Raw genomic sequence first — 13121 nt, 5'->3', positions numbered from 1 at the left:
TTAAAATTATTTGTCCTTTTTAACTCATGATCTCTGTGTCCTTATCTGAGTTTTTTAATATAAACCATACTGTTGGGAGCCAACATCTATAGCTACATGACTGAGGCCTATAAAGGCCCATCTGAAAGATCGCCTCTGACAAGCAATACCTATAATATTGGCGTGTGATTAGTGACCAGTGTGCATACATGGCAGTAAAACTTATAAGTAAATCTCTATACACCTGATGGAAAGTTGCACAGCAGAATTATTTTAGATGACCTTGTCCCTTCTAAGATGTACTTCTTTCTAGATATTTTTAAACTTCTATTTCCTGGTAGACTGGTTAGTCAGCTCTTGTTCCTGTAGGCAGTTTCTCCTAGGGTTAAGATTAGAAACTAAATTACCATAATAGTTTTATTGCCCTGCCTCTAGTCAGGCAGGACGTTTTTCTAGTTTCGTTACATGCCGAAACTCTGTTTGCTTCAGCCCGTGGCCATTGTCATGGTAACTGTGCAGTCCATTATCCAAGAGTGTGACAGCTACTATTTGATTTTTAGAATAGACTTGTTTGGATAAAACATACATTTAAGATGATACAATTTCCATCGGAAAGATTTAAACAGTAATAAGCATTCATAGAAAACTTTTAAGTTTTGTTTAAGCTTTTAAGTTTCCCTTTCTTCAGATTATGACTTTAGTTCCTGTTCCTGTAGGCCAATTTTAAGATCCTTTGATAAGTATACCGAAATTTTCCCAGTGGTGTTGTTTTTGCTTCTCATATGACAATAGGAAATTTTACACGTAGCCATGTATTAATATACTAGGAAAAAAGATTTAAGTTTTGGGTTAAAGTCGTAGTTTTATTAGAATAGAATGAGAATTATAGTGTTATGATTTTAAAAATCATACGTTAATGATAATTATAAGATTTAATGATAAGGTATTAGTTTAATAGGATATAGCATAGTATTAAAGCTCAATCATTAGATTATATAGATATTAAAGTTTAGACATATGAAATTCATAATGAATTATAGTAAGGTTTGGTAGTTTAAGAATAAGTTTGAATTATAAGCTATTACGTTAAATCATAATAGGTTAGTAGTATAACTAACAATTAAGTCATTTAAGTAAACTTATAGATTATAGTATAGTGTTAAGTTGATAATATTAATCGTTAAAAATATTAGGAGTCAGTGAACTTGGATTGAATCTAGAGTTTAACTTAGAAAGTTTTTGTATTAATCAGGGTTTAGAACAAAGAGTATAATATGAATGATTTATTGAACATTATGGAAAACACTTTGAACAATCTGTATTGAAATTGTGCACCTGTGATCTTAATGTAAGTTTTGTGAAGCACGTCAGGCATCATGGAATTCGAATTGTTTGCTTGGAACTTGCAAGTCTCGTGAGGGTCTTGTGATGCATAGTTTGTAAAGTGTGATATACATCATGGAATTTGTACGCCCCCAGCAAGTAATTGTCACACTGCTGGAAGGTATAGAAAATGGTATATAAGTTGGAAGGAGTCTGAATAAAATTTGGACTCAGTCCTGATCAGAACTGCCTCCGAGTGGTCTCTTCGCACCATCTTGACTCTCCGGTGCGGGTCCTAACTCTCCCTCGGTCGGTGCCGGTCACTGACACCATACCATTTTTATATACCATTAATTTATCCATTACACATTTAAGTAGCTTTAGTATATTCAGAGTTATGCAACCATCATCACAATCAAATTTAGAGTATTTTTATCTCCCAGAAAAGAAACCTATACCCTTTGCAGACACACTGTTTCCTCCCAACTCCTTCCCTTCTGCTCTAGACACCTACTGATCTATTGTCTATCCAAATATTTGCTTGTCCTGAACATTTTATACCCTTGGAGTGCAAATGGAATTTTGGTCATCTCAACTGGATTCTTCAACTGAGTATGTTTTTGAGGTTCTTTCATGTTGTAGCATGTATCAGTACTTTATTCCTTTAAATTGACAAATAATATTCCATCATATGTATATGCTCCCTCTTATTGCTTTTTTTTGGGGGGGCTCTCACTCTGTCACCCAGACTGGAGTGCAGTGGCCACTTCCAGCCACCACAGCCTCGGCCTGCTGGGCTCCAGTGATCCTTCCGCCTCAGCCTTCCAAGTAGCTGGAACTACAGGCGCATGCTACCACACCCTGCTAATTTTTTGATTTATGGTAGAGATGAGGTCTGGTCAAGTGGCCCAGGCAGGTCTCAAACCCGCGGGCTCAGACAATCCACTTACCTCAACCTCTCAAAGCGCGGGATTACAGGCTGGGCAACCGAGCCTGGCTGCTCCCTCTTATTTATGCATGCATCATTGATGGATAGTTCAATGCTTTCAATTTTTTCTGCTTTGAATAATACTGTTATGAATGATCAGCACAAGTTTTTGTTGAATTTTCTGTTTTCATTTCTTTGGGATATATACCTAGGAGCAGAATTGCTGAATCAGATGGTATCTCCATGACTGAATTTTTAGGAACTGCCAGACTGTTTCCCAAAGTATCTGTACCATTTTACATTTTTCACCAGCAATGTCATGGGATTCCAGTTTCTCTACTTTCTCACCACCATTTGTTAGCTGTCTTTTTTATCACAGCCATCTTAGTAGGTGTGAAGTAGTATATCATTGTGAATTTGATTTACATTTCCTTAATAAGTTTTGAGGTTGAGCATCTATTGTTGGCCATCTCTGTATCTTCTTGGAGAAATATCAATTGAGATACTCCACTCATTTTAAAATTTTGTTGTTGAGTTATAAGAATGCTTTGTATTTTCTAGTTATAACTCCCTTTTCAGATATATGATTTTCAATTATTTTCTCACATTTTTGTGTGTTGTCTTTTTCACTTTCTGTTTGATGTCCTTCTGCAGCATAATAGTTTCAAATTTTGACAATGTTGAAACAATATGTCTATAATTTTCTTTTGTTGCTTATGCTTTCAGTATTGTGTCTAAGAAATTATTGCTTAATGTAGGGTCATGAATACCAATGCTATTACAGATTTTATATCTTTTGCTCTTACATTTAGGCTGTTGATCCAATTTGAGTTAATTTTTGTATATGGTGTGAAGCAGGAGTCTGACCTTAGATTTTGGCTGGGTTCAGTGTTGTTTCAGTCTTCTTAAAATCAGGGCTATAGGCATCCATTGATGCCTCATGGCTGTGTTTATATGATTTTGTGAGGGTGAGAAAATCACCACACACATACACTTGGGCATATACATTATTCAAATTGAATTGGCAAACAAAAACTATTTCTGATGATTAGGTAGCTGCCAGTACTGCTGGGTGGCAATAGTAAAAAAAAAAAAATAATAATAGCCATTGTATGAGTATCTACTATACATTGAGCTGAATACCATATTCAGTACTTCTCATAGATCATCTTTTTATTTCTAAAAACCTGTAAAGGAAAAAAAAGAGAGTTATGCTTGAAAAATAACTTATTATTTATAGTTTCCCACTTTTTTTTGAGACAGAGTCTTGCTCTGTTGCCCAGGCTGAAGGGCAGTGGTGTGAACATTGTTCACTGCAGTCTTGAATTCCTCGGCTCAAGCGTTCCTTCTTCCTCAGCCTCCTGAGTTTCTGAGATTATAGGCATGTGCCACCATGCCCAGCTTTCAATGGTGTTGAGGGAGATTGATTTCTAGGAAGAGACTTGTTTCCAATTTGAGTATTTGGTATGAGGATGAGGGTGGGGTAGGGGGAGAGAGAGAGAGAAAGAGAGAGAGAGAGACAGAGACAGAGACAGAGAGAGAGAGAGAGAGGAGTTGTAAAGGGGTAAAGGGGTAAACTAGTGTGATGGGAGTCCTTTAAATTTTTTTCATAAGTTTGGGAAATGGAATGGAACATTTTTTCCAAAATCTGGGAAAGAGAGAGAAGAGAGGAAAGAGGTTGGTAACTGGACTTTTGCAGAGGAGGAAGCAAAAAGGATGAAAGAGAATAGGAGGAAGCAAAAAAAAAAAAAAAACCAAAACAAAACAAAGAGAGAGGGAAAGGATGTTAAGTGAGGTACCTGGAGACTGTGAAGGTGAAAAAATTGTGGGTCTTTGGTGGAAAAAGCTGCCTGGGGTCCTCTGCAAACAAGCCACTGGAGTCTGCAATGGTGAACACTGTGAGACTTCGGTGGCAAAAGTTGCAGGTGGTGCACAGCAGCCTGGAGGACTGTGAGGTCCTTCCTAGAAAAATTTACCAGAGTCCTGTGCAGGGCAGGTTACTGGGTCTCAGTGGGTTCTGCTACATGGCTGATAGGGATAACCCCTATCCCTCTTCTTTGCTCCTCACTATCTTCAGATGTCTCAGCTATGCAGGTCCCCTCAGCAATCTGGGTGAGAGTAAATAGAAGCTGGTCACTCCAGTGGGCCTGGAGATGGTTTGTGCACCCAAAATGAAACCTCTCCATGCAATTTTCATGTGATTATTCTCATTTTTTTCTCCACTGTGTTGCTTTAGCTTCCTAAGTGAACTTCTGAGCTTGTCCAGAATTATTTTCATTCACAGTAACTGCCAAATTGCTGCTTTTGTTGGGGTAAGGAAGCCTGGGATTATCTACTCCATCATTGTGTTGATGTCTCCCCCTCAGTGTAACTTTTTACAGCATTGGAGAGAGTTGCATTTTTGCAAGATGAGTTTCTAGCTCAGGAACAGTTTATAACCATTTATTTAATCTAAATTTATTTAATTTATTGTCCATATACACTGCATGATGTCTACCTATTGGAAACCCTGACATATTGATTACAGATGCTTTAAATTCTCAGTCTGATTATTTCAACATTGCTGCCACATCTGAGTATTTTTTAAGTTGACATATTTTTTCAGAATCATGATCAAACTATTACATTTAGCAATCAACAGCATGTGTGCAAAAAATATCTGCATTAAAACCCTTTGTTGGAATGCTTTACACTTTCCATGGAACCTGTTATATAATTAGTAACAAACACATTCCTTCAGTGTTTTGCTTATACTCATGAGTGTTGTCTAAACACATCTTCTTTGTAGCAGCTAGGCCCTGCCACCACTATGCTTGACTGAGTTCACCAATCTGCTATAACCTGTAGCTTCCCTGTCACTTCTCTGGTTCTCCTCTCCTGCTAAGCTTTGTTTCCTGGGAGTAAGTAATATCTTCTGCCACTGGCATAGCTACTGCTGCTACTGGAATCACCACAGCCACCTTGGTTTTGTGGTTTGGCAAAGTATTATCCTCTACCACCATAGGGGCCAGAGCTTCCACCTCCAAAGTTTCCCCCCTTCATGGGTCCAAAATTTGAAGACTGATTTTTGTAATTGCCAAAATGATTGTAGCTCTCACCATGTTCAAAATTGCTTCCATCATTACCAAATTCATTATCGCCATCAGCACTGCCACCATATCCACCACCACCTGCTGTCTCCAAAGTCACCACGAACACTGAAGTTTCCTCCATGACCAAAGTTATCATTCACACTAAAACCACCAGGACTATCCCCAAAGTTTCCAGAACCACTTTGACCTCTTTGACTGAATGAAGCACTAGCCATCTCTTGTTTTGACATGCCTTTCCTTACTTCGCAGTTGTGGCCATTCATAGTATGGTATTTCTGAAAGACAATTTTATCCACAAAGTCATGGTCATCAGAGGTTAAGAAGGCAAAGCCCCTTCTCTTGACTCTGCCTCGGTCAGTCATCATTTCAATTTCCCATATTGTTAAAAAAAATCTCTTAGGTGATGTTCTTCAGTGTCTTCTATAATGCCGCCAACAAATATCTTTTTCACGGTTAAGTGAGCACCTTGTCTTTGAGGTTCTTCTCTCGAGACAGCTCTCTTTGGTTCCACAACTCTTCCATCCACCTTGCGTGGCCTTGCATTCATGACTGCATCCATCTCCTCCATAGTGGCTTATGTGACAAACTCAAAGTCCCTGGAGCACTTGGTGTTTGGGTCTCTCATTACCACATAATCCGTGAGCATTCCACATTGCTCAAAATGGCTCCTCAGGCTCTCATCGATTTTCGAAGCCCAGCCTTCTGATGAAGAGCTTCCACAGTTGTTTGGACTCCTTAAGGGACACTGGCTTAGTCATGACAGTGGTAGGGAAAGAGAATTTAGTGATGCTTCCTCAGCAGCATCCACAGGTAGAAAGCCTGAGTCTGTCTTTGATGCTGGTTCTGTCTTTTCAAACTGTGTTTTGTGCCTTTTAGTATGCCTTGCCATTTTTTTTCTACCAGCAGCCGACACGAGGTACTGGGTAAAAGGAACTGTTTGAAATGAACAGTTAGTAATGTGGTAGTAAGGTGTGGGGAGAAGGGAATTATTCTATAGTCCCATGATCTAATCTCACCCTTTAATTGAGCCTGTGTTATATGCATATGCTGCTCAGTCTTCCTGGATTGCCCCTAGGTGGGATAGAATGGCTAGAGGTGGCTGGAGTTGGGCATTTCCTTTTTCCACTTAGGCTCTGGCAGAACCCCAGAAGGCTAGGTTCTGGTTAAATTGTTTCTCCTAAGGGTAGAGCTTATTAGGAAGAACAGAATGCTCTGGAATATTTCAAAAATGGGTTTCTCTCCTTCTCCTGACAGAAGCATGAGTGATCTTTTTCTCCTAGATTTACTATGAGAATCTGACAGCATTCCTGGAGGTAAAACTCATAAATGTGTGGAGCCCCTGATATTGGGAATGCCTAGAGTTTTTATTTCTCAGACTTATCTACATTTAGCCTTCAGCAATGCTTCAATTGCAGTTAACATTTCCATTCCCTGACACTGGTTCCTCCAGAAGCTATTAATTATGGATTTCTGTTCCAGTGAGTTGTGATTCCCTCTATTTGCCCACTGGTCTCTCTAATTTTGAGAGCAACAGTTTGCACTGTGATCTTGCATCTCTTACAGGTGAAGACTGCTGACTTTTCAGTTGATTAAGCTTTTTACTTGTTGCTAGGATCTAGTAACAAATTTCACGCCCTGTGTCTTAAGACAAGTCACCTAACCTATGAAACACAGCCATCTCATCTTTAAAATGAAAATAGTGAGAGCATGATGACTGGCAACTTATAAGCACTGGATAGTGTCAGCTGATGATATTGTTAAAGGGTATGTTCCTTCCTTACAGTTGGCAACATTACCACTTACCTGGGCTCTGCACCTCTGGGCCACCACACTCTTGAATATCTTCCTGAAGGAAGTTCTATAGTATCTGCAATCAACTGGGATGATCAGTGACTTCAGAAGGGACAGTCCAGACCCAGACTGAATACAGAAAACAGGTGCCCCCCAATTTTTTAAGTTCCCCTCTGGTGTTTGGAAACTGGTGGGGCCAGCCTTTGTCACTATTTCTCCCCTTGGGGACACTCTTGTTCTTCATCCCCAAGTATGGGGTTGACCAGATGCCCTAAGTTGTTCTGAGACTTCCAATTATACCCTGTTGGCAAGGCATTCTTTTCATGGATTCACTTAGGATTTGACTGTCAGAGGTGCTAAAGAGCTGAGTTTGGGGGACATTTATGTTAGAACTGAGAGGAATTAAGGGCTCTAAATTATGGGTGAATCAAGATCAATCCTTGGGCTTGAGTTCTGAATGGACTTGTGCCTCCAATCCCATGTGTTAATTTTTAGATGTCATCTCTGGACTTCAGCATCTAAGGGGGCAGGTATGGTGGCAGGAATCCTTTCCCAATGCACAGCCTTAGCTGCTGTCCCCTGCTATTTTCACCTACAGTTTGTCCTCAACCATCTTTTAAGCATGGTGATCCATAACGTCTCCTGATGTTTTTAACTTCATTGCTTGGTAATACCAATGGGACCTTTCAATTGATGTCCTCTTTAGAGTCCTTGGTTTGGGCTCCAGCTTCATAATTAACATGTCATTGGTGCCAGGGAAATATTACTCTGCCTTTGTATTTTTGGGTCACCATAGCAAACTACTGTAGACTTGTTGACTGAAAAAACAATATTATTTCTTTCTCATGGTTCTGGAGACTAGGAAGTCCAAATTCAAGATGCTGGCAGGTTCAGTGCTTTGTAAGGGCTCACTTTCTGGTTCATAAATGACTGTTTTATTGCTGTGTCCTCACTTGGTGGAAGTGGTTAATGAGCTTTTTGAGGTTTCTGATTGCATACCAATCAGTTCATGAAGGTTCCACCCTCATGAATTCATCACCTTTCTGTGGCCTTACCATGTGAAATCATCATATTAAGTTTCAAGATTTCAACATACTGATTTTAGTGGAACACAAATTTCAGTTAATAGCAGACTCTAGCCTCTGAAACTGAGTTTCCTCATCTACAAACTGGGGATTATAATAACACTTTCCTACCATGGTGACTTTGACAGTTGTGTTCACATCAATATAGTATGTGTCACTTACTATGCACTTGGAGCATCTGCATGTAGGAAATTGAACACAAAATTGAACACCAGGCTTGAGACATCTGTTGGGCATTATGGAAAAATGTGGAGGAAGATATGTTTTCTCTGGGCTCTAAAGGATCAATAGGAGTTCTCTTGGTTGATAGAAAAAAATGGCAGTCCAGGCACAGAGACTGAAATTATTGAAAGTATTAAGTAGAGAAATGCATGGTTGGATCATGCTAGAGCAGAGGGAAGGAGGAAATACACCATGATTGAAAGGTACACTCCAGGGTTTGGATTGAATCCTGTAGGGAGTAGTGACATGATCTCACACTGTTTCAAAAGAAGGACCTAAAAGGCCCAGCCTGTCCTCATTATCTTCTCTATTTGGCTGTAGACAGCAACTATTTGAGCACCCTCCTGGTCACAGAAAGATTTTTGTCTAAATTCAGAAGAGATTTCCATGGAGAAGTAGTAACAGGAACTTTAGAAACCTGCCAGACATTGACCATGACTCAAAGGTGGATTCTTGCTGTAGAGATCAGTTGTTATGGGATGCCATGCATGTCCAGCTTCTGCTGCATCCCTGATAGTCTCTGCTTGAAATTCTCCAGAAAGGGTAACTGAGCACACGTGTGTGCCTGTGTGTGCGTGCCTGCACACACACACACACACACACACACACACACACACACACTTCCTTAGCAGAACAATAGTAAGCAGACACTCTAAGGCAGTGGGTCTCAAACTTAACCAGTTATATAATCAATGAGCAGGGTAGTTGTTTAAAATGCACCACTAGCTACCAGCATGCATGTCAAGAGTGTCAATGTATAATACTAAGAATAAAAGCCAAGTGCAGGACACCAGGTATAGTCTGCAACATTTTCTCTAAAATGGAGTGAAGTGTGAGTAAATATATATACACGCATATTTGTCATATCTGCATAGATAAACTCTGAAATGAATAATTTTCAATTTAGAATATATTAAATGCTTATTTATTTCATTAGTGCAAGTTTTTATTTCTCTTTTTCGTAACCAGTAATTCTCCCAAGCCCCCACTCTGTGGGACCCAGGAAGTCACTCAGGCATTAGACTCTGATGCGGAAGTGTTCGTGATGCACATGAGACAGCACCTCCTGCTGCTACAGAGGCTAAATCATCCCAGGGCGATTGCTGTCCGTGGTGCTGAAGAAGGAGGCTCCTCTCCTACTTTCTCTGCCCTCTCACTTCCCAGAACACCTGGGCGAGAATGGAGCCGGAGCTGTGCTTTGCATCAGCCAGTTGTTAGGTCGTGGGGACACCCAAAAAGGAACTGTCAGGGCCTAGCAGTGGTGGCCTGAAGGCCCTTGGGAAGTGGACACCGAGTATCCAACTTATACTCATTTCCACTGCTCAGCTCTTTCCCAGCTGCCTTATCATCATCTCAGAGACTGGGGTCACGGAATAAGGGCCAAAGCGCTATCCTCAGCCTCCAACCAGGCTCCAAAGTTCTCTGAACCAAGAAACCATGCCAGATATGCAGTTTCCTTCAGTTCCTTCCAGCCTCAGTGCCTAGCCTCAAGATTTGAGGATTTGCCCAGCCCTCATTGCATACTGTTCTCAGGACCACCTCTCCTCACACTGACATCAACCCACCAGCTCTGTATTCAGCTCCCCCAATGTGCTCAGCTGCACTGCCATGGCTGACTCTGGGGAACTGGGGGTGGTCAGGCCAACTTCAGAGGGAGGGGAAGGAGATGTGATCAGCATTTGAGATAAGGTCCATTTTTGTGAGCCTGTGGGCTGCTCTTGCAATAAGAGTTGTTTCCTCTAGTTCTAAAAATTCTCATCCCCCTTGATTTTCTCTTACCACCACCTCACCCACCTCTCCAAGCCCACACTCCATTCTGCACACACCTTATGCCTTTCCTCCTCAAGGTGATCACATGCCAGTTCTTGAGCTAAAGACTATCCTTGCATCATCTCATTATCTGTTTGCAGTATCCTCTGAAGTAGGTTTATTGTGCAAATGATGAAACTGAGGCTTGATGTGATTAAGGTGCTCACTGAGGACATGCATCTTGTTGGGACAAAGTTGACAAAGTCGAGATTTGAACCTGTCTTACCTGACCCCTGAGCTTTTAACACCTCATCACCATGCCTCCAGCAGACCCTGGTGCTCTGACCCTGTTCACAACTGGCTGTTCATAAGGGGGCACTTATATTACCTTTGAATTCTGCTCCAGCTTCAGCTGGTGAAACACAGGAGGTGTTTCCAAGATTGGGGATAAAGAGGTTGACACAGCTTAGCTTCCTTCTTCATCCCCTCCCATCCTTACAGAAGTCAAACTAACCCAACCCCCTGGCCATTCCTCCTTCTTTTAATCTGTGCCCCAGCTTTGTGGGCTCCTTCATTTGTGAGATGGGAACCAGAGATCCTGAGTCACTCCAATTGCCCAGACCCTACAGGCCAGTTCCTTTTTCTTTGTTAGTGTAATGCCAAGGAAACTGACCACCAGAAACAGGATTAGGGTCACTGTCAGGAGAACTCCAGGGATTAAATATTTGTTGTTATCATCCTGGAAAGAAATTAATTCAAGGGATGTTGAAGGCAAACAAATGGACTCTTCCATAGACATTCTCTCACCTCTTGGGTTTTCTGATTTACACTGATTCATCATTTAGGATGAATTTTTCTGATACTGGGTTCTTTTCTGGTAAGAGAGAAGAGATTAATACTCTGCCTCTCCTCTTCTCCTCTTCCCTGGACTCTTGATTCTAGTTGAAACACAATTTATACTAAAAATTTACAATGCCTAACCACCTAGCTGAGGCTTCTGCACAGATACATGCTGAGAGTGAAGGCCAGTAGGGCTTAAGGGGAAGAGCCATAAGCCCACAATCTCTTCAGTAGAAGAGGATGAAAGGTATACATTGCCCAATTCTCACCGCAGCTGCTTCTTGTAGTCTGGGTGAAGGTTTGGGCCACAGGACTATGAGCTGTGTGGAACACTCCAGCCCCAATACCTGCCTTCTGACAAGTTTGCAGATCACTCTTCTCTGAGCTTCCTCCAGGTGACACAGACATTCTCCTCCAGGCCTTGAAAGAAAATGTGCCTCTTCCAATATTGCATGTTTCTCTTCCCTCTTAGTTTAGCACAGTGAACCAGTTCTCTATGTAGCTTATTAACAGATTAAATGATGAGGGAGAGAACCCAGCTGGGCACAGAAAGGAGTGATCAAAAAGTTTTCTCTGCAAACATTATTTCCTGCCTAAGGTCATGGACACTCTCTGGACTGCTCACTTGTGCCTCATACTAGACTTCTGGTCAACTTAACATCCAAAGTCTCACATCTTCTTTCCAGATGTAACTGTGGTAATTTCAATTTAGACAGTTTTGCTTGAGAATCTTCTCCTTCGGGGCTACTGGGAAAGGTCATTCTCCAACATTTTAATTTACTTTTTTACATTTTGAGATTAAAAATTGCATTCAGTAAGAATTGTGGAGAGAATCATAATGATTGTGTGGATTATACTTCCAATCACTGTAATTACAATATCTCGTGTAATTATTAGTGTTGAAACTATTTGAACATTAAGTTCCTATGTCAAAATTATAAAACTAGTAAATGGTTCTGCTGGCATTTGAAATACGATGTCACTTAGTTAAAACTTAGTTTTTCTCCAAAAACAAACTTAGTTTTATTTCCTACATGCCACTTTGAGTAAACTTTAAAATAGTCTCCTTAATAAACTTGTAAGATTTACCTAACTGCCAGGTACAGTGGTTCACGCCTGTAATCCCAGCACTTTGGGAGGCAGGGGCAAGAAGATTGCTTGAGTCCAGGAATTTGAGACCAGCCTGGGCAATTTGACCAGATCTTGTCTCTACAATAAATAAATTTTTAAAAAAATTAGCCAGGTATGGTGGCTCATGCCTGGAGTTTCACCTACTTGGAAGGCTGAGGTAGAAGGATCACCTGAGCTAAGCAGGTAGAGGCTGTGGTAGCTGTGAGAGTGCCACTGCACTCCAGCCTGGGTGACAGAGTAAGGCTCCAACTAAAAAAATAATTTTTCCTTACTGCATTTATATATTATCCTTCAATAGTTTTACTTATTTCATAAATATTTTACATGCTTATAAATATGAAATATAAATATGAAAATAAAACAAACAGGCCATATGTTTATAAGCCTTATACTTTTTATCAGCTACATAATGTTGAATCACATTTATATACCCTCATTCATCTTTGGTCTATCTGAAGGATATGAGAAGGGAGAGAAAAGAATAATAAATGAGACTACTAATAGAAAACCTAAATAGACTTTTATTTATTAAATAAATTGAATCAGTATTTAATAACCTTTTAAAACAGAAAGCCTCAGACCAGATAGACTCACTGATGAATTTTACCAAATGTTTAAGAGTGAAATTATACTAATTTTCCACTGTATATTTTGAAAGACAAAAGAAGAAGGAATATTTCCTAACTCATTCTATGGGGCCAGAATTAATCTAATGCCAAATCCATACAAAGATACTACCAAAAAAAAAAAAAGAAAAGAAAGAAAGAAAAAAGAAGGAAAGTTTACATAGATCAATGTCTCTCATGAACATAGATGTAAAACCCTTAACCAAATTATTATTAAATTTAAAACAAAAATGTCTAAAAATAATTATATAACACATTCAAATGGAATTTATTCTCAAGTATGCAAGGCTGCTTCAAAATTTGAAAATCAATTAGTGTAAACCAGCACATCAACAGGCTAAAGAAGAAAAAAGTC

General features: G+C 40.0%; 1 pseudogene; it reads right to left on the bottom strand.

The window, feature by feature from the left end:
* Positions 1-5110: 5110 nt before the first annotated feature.
* LOC103254724 lies at positions 5111-6080 on the bottom strand (annotated as a pseudogene).
* Positions 6081-13121: the final 7041 nt, after the last annotated feature.

The sequence above is a fragment of the Carlito syrichta genome, unplaced genomic scaffold (assembly GCF_000164805.1).
Source record: "Carlito syrichta isolate Samal-C Ts95f unplaced genomic scaffold, Tarsius_syrichta-2.0.1 Scaffold287387, whole genome shotgun sequence".
NCBI lineage: Eukaryota > Metazoa > Chordata > Mammalia > Primates > Tarsiidae > Carlito > Carlito syrichta.
Note: the sequence above shows the minus strand (reverse complement) of the source record. Positions and strands in the feature narration are given on the sequence as shown.